This window comes from Heteronotia binoei, chromosome 3, assembly GCF_032191835.1.
Source record: "Heteronotia binoei isolate CCM8104 ecotype False Entrance Well chromosome 3, APGP_CSIRO_Hbin_v1, whole genome shotgun sequence".
Lineage (NCBI taxonomy): Eukaryota > Metazoa > Chordata > Lepidosauria > Squamata > Gekkonidae > Heteronotia > Heteronotia binoei.
In genome coordinates, this window is record NC_083225.1 from 167,888,438 (window position 1) to 167,900,959 (window position 12,522).

Below are 12,522 nucleotides of genomic sequence, written 5' to 3' on the forward strand. Positions count from 1 at the left end.
CAGACCTGGGGAATGCAAAACCAGGCGGGCAGCGTCTGCACTCCACGGAGCCTGCTTTCCTAGGAGGCTGTCTACTTGGCCTACTCCCACGCATCGGCCATGCGTCCCATGAGGGGCAGGATCCCAAAATCTCAACTAGGAGAGGGGTTCCCACCAAACAAGGTAGGAAGATTTAATCTTCCTTTGTTCTTTGTTCAAATGCATGCCCAGTCCTGTGGCCAAATGCTGGGATTCAGACTCCTCTGCAAGAGAGCAGTAGGGGACCTTGGGGTGTATTTACTCCATGACAGTCAGGTGGATTGTCAGGGGTAACTGTCCTGAATTGTAACCTAGCTTAGACCTATGTTTATGTTATTTTTCTGTAACCACGAGGCATGATAGCTGTTTTCCATGTATGTGGTCTAGTTTAAACTTTAGTAATAGCCTTTTTCTTGTTTAGGAAAGCAGACAGTATTTCAATTCCTACCCCTTCACCTAGATCACCTGCACATGCTGCCTGGGGAGGTGAAGTAATTTGAAAGTACTGCTCTTGTACTTGCTCAGAGGTAGTCTTTACCCCAGGGCAGCAGTTATGTGAGAGACTGGATTTGCTAACTTTGGGTGGGGGCACAAAGAAAAGGGAGCAATCGTAAAAGTGAGTTCACTCAGCTCTTAAACAAGCAGCAACAGTTTATTCAAGAAGAAACAGTCACAAACAGCACAGGCAACTTCACTCAATATATAAACCGTGGCTGAGTTAAACATGCCCCCTTTAGTTGGTGGCTATCCCTCCTATTGGTCTCTCCAGGATTCTTCATTTGCATTTCCTGGAAGAAATGCCTCACGTCCCGATTGGCCGGTTCTAACAGAACGCCCAATCAGAATGCAGGCATCAGGATCCTGGAGAATAACGGAAGCATGCTTCAGTCTCAGGCCTACTAATAGTGAACACTGAACACAGCAAATACATAACAGTAACATGCTGTTAAATTCATGCAAACATACAACATGCATGTAAGAACACAGGGTGGGTTTGTGACACATTCTGTCCTTATTTTTTCTATATAAACACGCTAGTAGTGAGGCCCTTCCAAAAAGCAAGGGAGAAATGACTCTGCCGGTGCTAAATGGGGCTCTATGACTCACCTGGGGAACCCCACCCACAGGCTGAAGATCACTACCATAAAGGAAGACTCGGTGGATCTTATATTAATGATCTGTATCAGGAGAATAATGCTATAGCATAGCGGTCCCCAACCACAGGGCCCTGGACCGGTACCGGTCCATGGCCCATCAGAAACTGGGCCATCAGCTGAGCTGCCCACCCCCCCGCAGTGCCCCACAGTCTCCTGCCCCCCCCATGCCGCCTCCTCCGCCTTCCACATCGGCTCCCACGTCGCCTCCTCCTCCCTCTATGTTTATTAGGTTAAGCAGGGGAAAGCGCTTTCCTGTCTCTTTAAAAGCTCACCTCCCGCGGCAGCAGCTGATCCGCTGGGGAAACCGGCAGCAGTGGCGAGCAATCGTTGAACAAGCCTCCGGATGCAAAGGCAGTGCCGCTTGTTTAGCAGATCACTCACCACTGCTGCCGCGGGAGAGGGGGAGGAGATGGCTTTTAAAGAGCCGGGAAGACGCTTCCCCTGACTTAACATAATAAACACAGAGGGAGGAGGAGGCGACGCAGGAGGAGGGGGAGGGGCGGTGCAGCGTGGGGGGGGGAGGTCAAATTCAGCCCCCCCCCCACTCTGCATTTCCCCCACCCTGCCGGTCCCTGGTGCCAAAAAAGGTTGGGGACCACTGCTATAGCACATAGACTTGGAAGCAAGTCCCACTAAGTCAATCAGGCTTCATCTGAAGGGAGTCTGGAGAAGACTGAAGCTTTAATGTGAATTTTGTTCACATTTCCTTGTTGTCATTCATGCTAAAATGGGACACATTTCCATCTAGATAGACTTCCAGCCAAATACCATGTTTAATCTAATGCTTAAATTTAATAGAATATATATTCTCTGCACTGGTGAACTGTATTAAATAGTATCACCTTCCATTAGAGCTTCTGCTTACAGATTAGTGTCTGAAAGGAAACCCTGCCTTTCCACAGTCATCCCTGCAGTTTGGACTTTCCATATCAATTTCTGGAAATCCTTTTTTAAGAAATAGCTTTGCTTAATCCAGATCTGCGCATGCTGCGTTAAAAGAGATGGACAAGATTAGAAACCCCAAGCTTGAGTGATTTTCTTATGCATCACTTTGGCACATTTATCAGTGCACTAGTTAAGTTTTAATGGCAGTCTATTTCTTTGTGGGAGTATTCAGATAGAAACTTTAAATTGCTAACTTTAAATGTATTAAGCTTCTAAACTACAGGTCCTTCTGGTGTTTAAGAAATACCTGGTACTTTATTCTGATTTGCAGAGCTGAAATTGTTATCAATTACTTTATTTTTATGGCACCCTCAATATTTTTATATTGTTCCAGATGTGTCTGTAAAAACATTCCTAGGGGAGGAGAGCAAACTGGACTGCTCATTCTTGAGCATTCCAAACCTGTGTGTGTTATAAGACTCGGGGCTTTTTTTGCAGAAAAAGCCCAACAAAAACTCATTTTCATATTAGGTCACACCCCCTGATGTCACCATTGTTTCAAACAGGGGGTTTTTTTTGTAGAAAAAGCTCAGCAGGACCTCATTTGCATATTAGGCCACACCCCTGACACCAAGGCAGGCAGAACTGCGTTCCTGTGTATTCCTGCCCAAAAGAAGCTCTAGACATGACCGTGTCCTTGTGGCTGCCACAGGGACGTTGCTGCCATTTTAAAGTCATGTAGTTATTGAACCCCTGAAGCAACCTTATACTGAATCAGACCAGGGGCAGTGTTTATTCGGACTGTCAGTGGCTCTTGAGGGTCGGAGAAAGAGCTTTTTTGCATCATCTGATAATTTTAACTGCAGATGGTAGGGACTGAACCTGAAACTAGAGGTGTGCTCCTGGAAAAAAAAACACACAATACTTTTTTTAGATTTAAATTTCAGAAATGACATAAATACTGGTATTAGATTATATTTGAGTTCCAGGCCTGTAGCTATGAGAGGACCTGTGGGGGCACAGCCCCTCGACTTCTGGGTGAGGCCTCCAGTCCCTGGGGTCTCTGCCATGGTTCCGGAGGCTGCCTGGCCCTGCCAGCAATTTGGCAGCCAGGGGCAGAAGCAATCTCAGCCTCCTGCTGGAGTTAAAGGGCCCGCTGATCAGCTGTTTTGCGGGCCCTTTAACTCCTGGGGGGAGCCGGTGGCTGCTTTTGCTGCCGGCTGTTTTAGTGGCGGGGAAGAAAGGGAGGGTGGCAACGAGAGTGACAGGGAGGGAAGAGAAGGGCCTTCTTTCCCCTCCTTGCTGCTCTCACCGCTGCCCTCCCTTCCCCACCATAAAATTGTGTGCAGGGCTGGAGGCAGAAGCAGCCCCAGCCCCTGTGCTAGTTAAAGGGTTGGCAAAATGAACCAAAGCCTCTCCTTCCTGCCCCCCTCCAAGGAAGGAAAGGGAACTCCCTCCTGACAACTGTGGGAAACCCGGAGGTTGGCTGCATTTGAATCCAGCAGCTAAATAGCCGCTCAAGATTCAGAGGCAGCCAACCAAAGCCTTCCCCCGCCCAGGAAGGAAAGGGAACTCTCTTCTGACAACTCTGAAAAGAAACCCACCCCTTCCCATGAGTGGCTCCGTGACTGCTGACTACTCGTGGGGCTATTCGTGAGTAGGAGGCAGGTCTGGTGACTAGAATGGGCCTGCCTAGCTAGAAGAGCTAGGGCCAGTCCTGCGTGTCACACTTGTCGCCACCCTCCCTTCCTTGGGGGGGGGGAGGGGAGGGTGTAAGAGAGGGAGAGCAACTAGAGGGGAGGTTGTGTGGGGCGCTGGAGGGCATCAGTGCCCCCCCCGCAAATGTAAATGCCCCCTCACCTTCCAAATCCTGACTATGGCCCTGTTTGAGTTTCCCCAGTACCATTTTGAAATTCAGGTTTTTCTAGGATTCTGGAATTATTTGGGTTCCATTGTTTCCCAAAGGGCACTATTTGGGAAGGGCTGGAGTGGCATCCAACCAAATGACATGACAATTGTAGAGGAGCTAGTGTTCCTTGTCCACTAAAACTCACCCAACTTTCAAGTGAATTGAACCAAGGGGCGGGGCAATTCTATGGGCCCTTGAACAAGATATCCACAGCCATTCTACTTTCAGGGGTACAAACTCAGAGGAAAAAACAGCGCAGGAGCTACACGAGCACAAAGAAAAGAGGAAAGAGGTAGGAGTCAGCAAACTCATGGCTCTGCTAGGCCCTGTGCCTGGCTCATGCCAGCCAAGAGCTGCCTTCCCTGGGCTGAATGAGACTTCTGCTGGTTGGGAGCTACCCAGGGCTTTTTTTTGTAGCAGGAACTGCTTTGCATATTAGGCCACACATCCCTGATGTAGCCAATCCTCCAAGAGCTTACAGTACTAGGCCCTGTAAGCTCTTGGAGGATTGGCTACATCAGAGGTGTGTGGCCTAATATGCAAAGGAGTCCGTTGCTACAAAAAAAAAGAAGCCCTGGAGCTACCTACACTAGGCTACAAGAGATGCCTCCCTCTTCCCTGCCTTTCATTGCCCAGCAAACCTGTTCAAGGGTGGGGTGGGGGGGATCACACCAGGCTGAGGATTCTTAAAATGCTGGTTCCAAATATTCTCAAATATTTCCAGAAACATACAGGACCCAGATATTCCTGGGAATCCTGAATATCGCTCACGATTCCTGAATATGCCTGGAAAATACTGGTGAGGTGTTTTCTGAGTATATATTCAGACTGGATGTATCCAAGTGCACATCTCTCCTGGAAACCCTCCACATGCCATGCAGGATGCTCTGCCACTCAGCCCTAACTCCTCCCTTCCTGTTTCTCGCCCCTTATACCTTTGCACCAGCCTTGCTAGCTAAGCACAGGAGCTCATATGGAAGTCTTCACAGGCACAAAACAACCACCCTCCTACTTCTAAGTAAGACGACGATGACTGCAGATTTATACCCTGCCCTTCTCTCTGAATCAGAGACTCAGAGTGACTTACAATCTCCTATATCTTCTCCCCCCACAACAGACACCCTGTGAGGTGGGTGGGGCTGAGAGGGCTCTCCCAGCAGCTGCCCTTTCAAGGACAGCTCTGCAAGAGCTATGGCTGACCTAAGGCCATTCCAGCAGGTGCAAGTGGAGGAGTGGGGAATCAAACCCAGTTCTCCCAGATAAGAGTCCGCACACTTAACCACTACACCAAACTGGCTCTGGAAGTGTCAATGAATGCAAAATTCACCATCTAGAGACTCCCAAGATTTAATTGCTCTCTTAACAAACACAAGGTTGAACAAAGCAGGAGTCAAGTTGCACCTTTAAGACCAACCAAGTTTTATTCAGAACGTAAGCTTTCATGTGCTCTCTCAGCACACTTCATCAGACGAGGGGATCAGGTATATTGGGCTGCAATACATGAAGTTTGTTGATTAAAAGGGCAAACTGACTGTGATCACATGGTAAAACAGTGTGGCTTGGCCATTTGATCTGGATAGCCATAAAAGGTAATAAAGTTTGCTGCCAGTTGGTGTTTCTACAGATCTAGGTAAATCACAAAAGGACATGTATTTCCTAGTTGTAGTCCACCTAATTTACTTATCAACATCAATCTATACATTATAAACATAATTCTAGTCTGCCATTAGAAAACAAGAATACATAAAATGAAAACGTGTTAAGTATATGTAATGAGATAAATAGCCAATATCCCTTATTTGAGTATGTCAATATAAAACATTATTCTGATACACTATTATAAAAGATAAATACATTGGAGTACTGTGGATGTATAGCTATACTCACTGAGAGTGGGTTTAGCATATGTAATGAGATAAAAAGTCAATATCCCTGTTCAGTCCTGGGGAGGTGTTTGTTCCAAGTTTCATAATAATAACTTGGAACAAACACCTTCCCAGGACTGAACAGGGATATTGGTTTTTTATCTCATTACATCTGCTAAACCCACTGTTTCAAATAGCCCAAGCTAGCTTGATCTCATCAGTTCTCAGAAGCAAAGCAGAGTTGGGCCTGGATAGTATTTGCATGGGAGACCACCAAAGAATACCAGGGTTGTGAAGTAGAAGCAGACAATGACAAACCACCACTGAATTACTCTTCCTTGGAACCCCTTTGAAATTGCCATAAATCAGCTGTGGGTTTATGGTTAAAAAAATCTCAACTCTCATTGGAAGAAACCTAAGAAGAAGAGGAGGAGGTTTGATTTATATCCTGCCCTTCACTAGCCAAAAGAGTCTCAGAGCAGCTTACAATCTCCTTTCCCTTCCCCTCCTCACAACAGACACCCTGTGAAGTAGGTGGGGCTGAGAGAGTTCTCCCAGAACTGCTCTTGAGCAGAACAGCCTTGAGAGAACTTATGGCTTACCCAAGGTCACATCAGCAGGTGCATGTAGAGGAGTGGGGAATCAAACCTGTTTCTCCCAGATAAGAGTCTGCGCACTTAACCACCACACCAAACTGGCTCTTGTTGTCCACTCTCAGAGAGTATTCTTCCCCAGTACCAGTGGTGGGATTCAGCAGGTTCGCACCAGTTCTATGGAACCGTTACCTAATGCGCTATCGGTTCTATAGAACTGTTTGTTGGTCGGGCACCCTCGGATCAACGGGGACTTTCCCCTCTAAGTGCCTAAAACTCACCAGTTTCTTTTCCCCACCAGACTGCAAAAAAGCCCAAGCGAACAAGTTAGACGCGCGCCCTGCCAGGAATTGCGTCTCACTCCCTCCAGCCCCTTCCAGCTTCACCACTCCCACGTGTGATTAAAACCCAGGCGCCGAGGAAAAAGCAGCTCAAGCTAACCACCGCGGCGCCTTCTGGGACTCGTAGTCCTTGCGCTCGGTAGCGCAGCAGGCAGGAGGCTCGAAAGACTACCAGACCCGGCATGCCCCTCGGCAAAGAAGGGCTCCGCTCGCTCGTGCGCGCTCGCGGAGTCAGGAAGCCCCGCCCACTTTAATTCCTGGAAGGATGAGTAGGCGAAGGTCTGTGGGCTGCAAACGCTTGTGGGGGCATCGGGCTTGTTTGGTTTTTTTGCAAATGGCAGTCAAATTAGGTGACAGATTTTTCTTTTTGCAGAGAGATAAATATTGGAGCCTGTTGCCATGTATGCAAAACAAGGCTTGATAGCCGGGCTTTTCCTCAGCCAACGGTTGACCTGTTCAGATGGGTTCTGTGGCATGCGTTTGGGTGCCCCAACTGTAGTAGCTTTCAGGTGATGGTAAAAAAAACCCTCTGCCTGGACATGTGAGTCCTCCACCCGTGTTTGCTCAAGCTTGTATAACCAGCTTTGGTTGGCACACTGCTTTTTTAGGGAGGCCAGCCTTTTAAGCTCACATTGCCAGAGTGACACTTCGTTCTGCAAAGCTGGGGTGTCAAACATCTGACCTGGGGGCCGAATCAGGCCCTCGGAGGGCTCCTATCAGGCCCCTGAGCAACTGTCATCTGCTTCCTTCTTTCTCTTTTCTGTATAACAGCTTGCTTTGCAAGGCTCCCTCAATTGCACAGGAACTGCAGAGCAAAACTTCTATTTTCTCCATTGGCTGAGGCTCCTCCCTTGGGGAGGAAGGAGGAGGAATAGCTTGCTTTGCCAGGCTCTCTCAATCGCACAGCAGAGATACTGAGTGAAGCCTCTCTTCCTTCTATTTGCTGAGGCTCCCCCCCCAGTCCCCTGGGGAAGGAAGGAAAGAGCCAGAGCTTCCTTTGCCCAGTTCCCTGGATCCCGTGGGAGAAATACAAAGAAAGCACCTTTAAGACCAACAAGTGCTAATGCTTTTAGCATGTTTTAAGTTTTTTAGGAAATATATTTGTGTTTGTGTCCTTTATAAAGTTTGTATCTTTGCTACCTAATCTTTAAATAGGAACACACATGGCCCAACCGGACATGGCCCAGCCAGACAAGGTCTCCTTTATGTCAGATTCGGCCCTCATAACAAAATGAGTTTGACACTTCCATAGCAGTCTGTACACTGGTTGTAACGGGCTTGAACCTCCCACCCCCACCCCGCTTCAGGTTCCACTGCAAGATTCTCTGGTTTGATTTTGGTTCTCTGGCTTGACACATTGGCTTGTGGTTCCTCTGGGATTACTGAGTTCTGTAGAAGTTCTGCTGAACTCGCTGTCTGTCAGTGATTCCTACTTGCAGACATGGGGGGGAGGGGGTTTGCCCTGGAAGCAGCTTGCAGGGTTTTCTGTCCCCCTTCCACTGGAAATAATGTTCAGAGGCCCATAAAATTGGACTCACTCCTTGGTCCAATCGACTTGAAACTTGGGGGTTATTTAAAGCAGGGGTCCCCAACCCCCAGGCCATGGACCGGTCCCGGTCCGTGGTGTGTTAGCATCCAGGCTGCACAGGGACAGCACTCTTGGCTTCCTGGGCCACAGATCTGGGAAGCTGAGAGCGGTGGGATGGATCAGCGGCGTGTGCTCTCCTCCAAGCCCTGCTTCCCAGGCATAGAGGAGAGCAGGCTTGCTCCACCACCCCTTTTGCCCATCCACACAGCCTCACTCCAAAGACGGTGGTGGACGAAAGACGCAGTGTGGCCTCGCTCTGAGGCTGCCTCCCCTTCCAGGGGAGGTGGCCAGAAGCAGCCCCAGTCTCCCCCGTAATTAAAGACCCCCATGGGGGCAGGGACATGGGAGCAGGGTGGCCTGGGGCAGCAAGAACCCCTGCACCACCCCCCACAGTCCGTGGAAAAATTGTCTGCTACAAAACTGGTCCCTGGTGCCAAAAAGGTTGGGAGCCACTGATTGAAAGGACAGGCACCAGCAGCTTCCCTGCGATTGTGGTGCTTGTGCCTCTAAAAGCCAGTTTGATGTAGTGGTTAAGTGTGCGGACTCTTATCTGGGAGAACCGGGTTTGATTCCTCACTCCTCCACTTGCACCTGCTGAAATGGTCTTCGGTCAGCCATAGCTCTGGCAGAGGTTGTCCTTGAAAGGGCAGCTGCTGGGAGAGCCCTCTCCAGCCCCACCCACCTCACAGGGTGACTGTTGTGGGGGAGGAAGGGAAAGGAGATTGTGAGCCCCTCTGAGACTCTTCAGAGTGGAGGGCGGGATATAAATCCAATATCTTCTTCTTCTTCTAAAAACAACTCCCCCGGCCACCTGGAAATCTTTCAAAACAACTGTTCCATTTCCCCAGCCATTCCCCACACAGAATAATGGTCCTGAAAAAACTGGAAATGGGGGGGGGGGAACCCTCCAAATCCAATTACCATACAGGTATCTGGAATTCAGGAATATTGGAATTACCAATATATTCCCAGTCCAATATATCTGAACCTGAAAAGGTACTTTTTTGGCACGTCCCACCCAGGACCCTGGGAATTATATTGTTATGGACAGTTGTTGGTATTTATGGCGAGAAAATGGTTGGATCCAACACTGAAGAGGGAAAAAATCAAACATTACTAAGGACATAGGTGTATTAACAACAGTTAGTGACTAGTTTACCAGGTTTCTATCCTGTTTATCCTTTCTATCAAGAGCCAGTTTGTTGTGGTGGTGAAGTGTGCGGACTCTTGTCTGGAAGAACTGGGTTTTATTCCCCACTCCTCCACTTGCAGCTGCTGGAATGGCCTTGGATCAGCTATAGTTCTTGCAGAGGTTGTCTTTGAAAGAGCAGCTTCTGGAAGAGCTCTCTCAGCTCCACCTACCTCACAGGGAGTCAGTTGTGGGGGAAGAAGATAATGGAAATTGTAAGCCACTCTGAGACTGATTCAGAGAGAAGAGTGGGGTATAAATCTATGGTCTTCTTTTTCTTCTTCTTCTTCTCTTCCTCAAAATTGTTCAAAGCAATTGTTCAAATTGTTCAAAGTTAGGAGCAATCGTGTTTTATTTAATTGGCCAGAAGAAGAAGCCAAGATTTGTTGCAATCAGAATTCTGGACTGGGAAGACTGAAGGTCAGATTCCTGCAAAACTCACAGGCTGATTTCAATCAGTCACTATCAGTGCAATCCTAAAGCCATTTCCCTATGCAGCCCAGTTGCATAGACCTGCGTGAGAGTCTGAGTTAGATCTCCTAAGGATGGTGCTGTGTCTGTCAGCCCCACCTACTGCACAAGGTTGTGCGGATTTAAAGGGGAAGGCTAGTAAACCATGTATAACATCATGAGTACCTGAATACAAAGATGGGCTACATCAGGGGTAGGGAAATGGCTGAGAAGTTGAATGCATTTTTTGCCTTCACTGTGGAAGACGAGAAGTGTTTGCCCGCTCCAGAACCACTAATTTTGGAAGGGGTGTTGAAAGACCTGAGTCAGATTGAGGTGACAAGAGAGGAGGTCCTACAACTGATAGACAAATTAAAAACTAATAAGTCACCAGGTCCGGATGGCATACATCTGAGAGTTCTGAAAGAACTCAAAGTTGAACTTGTTGATCTTCTGACAAAAATATGTAATCTTTCATTGAAATCTGCCTCCGTTCCTGAAAACTGGAAAGTAGCAAATGTCACCCCCATCTTTAAAAAGGGTTCCAGAGGATTTCCAGGAAATGACAGGCCAGTCAGTCTGACTTCAATACTGGGAAAGTTGTTAGAAACCGTTATCAAGGACAGAATGAGCAGGCACATTGATGAACATGGGTTATTGAGGAAGACTCAAGATGGGTTCTGTAAGGGAAGATCTTGCCTCACTAACCTGTTACAGTTCTTTGAGGGGGTGGACAAAGGGGACCCAATAGATGTTGTTTACCTTGACTTCCAGAAAGCTTTTGATAAAGTTCCTCATCAAAGGCTCCTTAGAAAGCTTGAGAGTCATGGAGTAAAAGGACAGGTCCTCTTGTGGATCAAAAACTGGCTGGGCGTTTTCGCACTCACCTTCAGCCGGCGTGACCCCCCTCTTCACCGCGCAGGATCTGCACGGATTTCGCACGTAAAGCCGCGGAGCAGCCGAAAGAGCCGGAAACTCTCGGCGCAAAAGCCGCGCAAGCGGAAACTGCTTTTTGGCGGTTTACGTTTGCGCTGCAAAAGCGCCGGGAGTTTCCGGCTCTTCCGGCTGCTCCGCGGCTTTACGTGCAAAATCTGCGCAGATCCTGCACGGTGAAGAGGGGGGTCGCGCTGGCTGAAGGTGAGTGCGAAAACACCCGCTGAGTAATAGGAAACAGAGAGTATAAATGGGCAGTCTTCACAGTGGAGGACGGTAGTGCCTCTCCCCAAAATACCCTCCCAGTTTCAAAAAGATTGGACCAGGGGGTCCAATTCTTTGAGCCCCAAAAGAAGGTGCCCTTATCCTTCATTATTTCCTATGAAAGGAGGGCATTGAAAAGGTGTGCCATCCCTTTAAATGTGAGGGCCAGAACTCCCAATATGGAAATATCTTCAATAAAACTTTCTTTAAACATAATCTAGTTGTCTTTACCTCTTTTACTGTTCTTATTGCAGTATTTAATGCGTGAATTATTAAACTACCTTTCGGTATATCTTTTGATATAGTTAAAATGGTCATTAGGACATAGAACCTGTTGTTAATTTATTTGAATCCCACCACTGCCCAGTACCCCTATCCAAAGCATAGGAAAGTAGGTGAAGACCACCACTTTGCAACATCAAACAAGAATTTTGCTCCAAGCAGCTCCAGCATCAGAGATGTGCATAATTTGTCAGGTAGAGTAAAGATCACAACATTCAGAATCACTGCAACTCTTCCTCACTCCTAACCAGTGGGGTTGCTGTGGAAGTAATTCTCATCTTCTCCATCACATTTTTCCTTTGGGTTCAGTGAAGGGTTCTCAAAGACCAGAAGCAGTTGTTCTGAATGTTAAAATGTTTATTCTATTTGACAAATTTGTTAACACTTTCTTATCACCAAACTGATCCTTAATTTTCCACTTCATGAACTCTTTTCAGTACAGCTGCTCAGCAGAACCTTCTAACTTCCATATTTAAATCTGCTATAATTATTTGTTCGTCATCATTCTTTTCAAGATGCTTCATCACATCCAAATATTGCTTCTCTGCTTGTTCTGGCTGGTCCTTTAAAGTCGGAAAAACTTGATACTTTCCATTTTCTGTTCTTTCTCCTGGAGTGACTATTTTCCTGGTCTGACCATTGCAATTTCTTCTTGGACAGCCTCTCTCCCAGTTTTCCTCCATTCTTAAGCTCTGCTGCTTGTTGGTTTTTCTCTTCCTCTCATTTTGACCATATTTCTCTCTTTTTAAGCTCTCCTGTCGTTGGCTTCCATGCCCTTTCCAGATCTAGTTTAAGCTTCTGTTTGTTTTCTAGTCTCTTAGTACTTTGGCCCCCTGTTCTTCATTTGCTCTTTAGTTATCCCCTACTTTCCGCTTAGTTAAACCTTATTTTTACTCTTTTTGATCCCATTTCTTTCCTTTTTCCTCTCTTGCAATTTTTTTCCCTGTGGCTCTCAGTGCCCTCCAATAGCTGCACTTTTAACAATGTTGGAAGGCATTTTTAAAATGTGTTTTTAACCTCTATTCTATGCCACTCTTTTTCCCCTTTT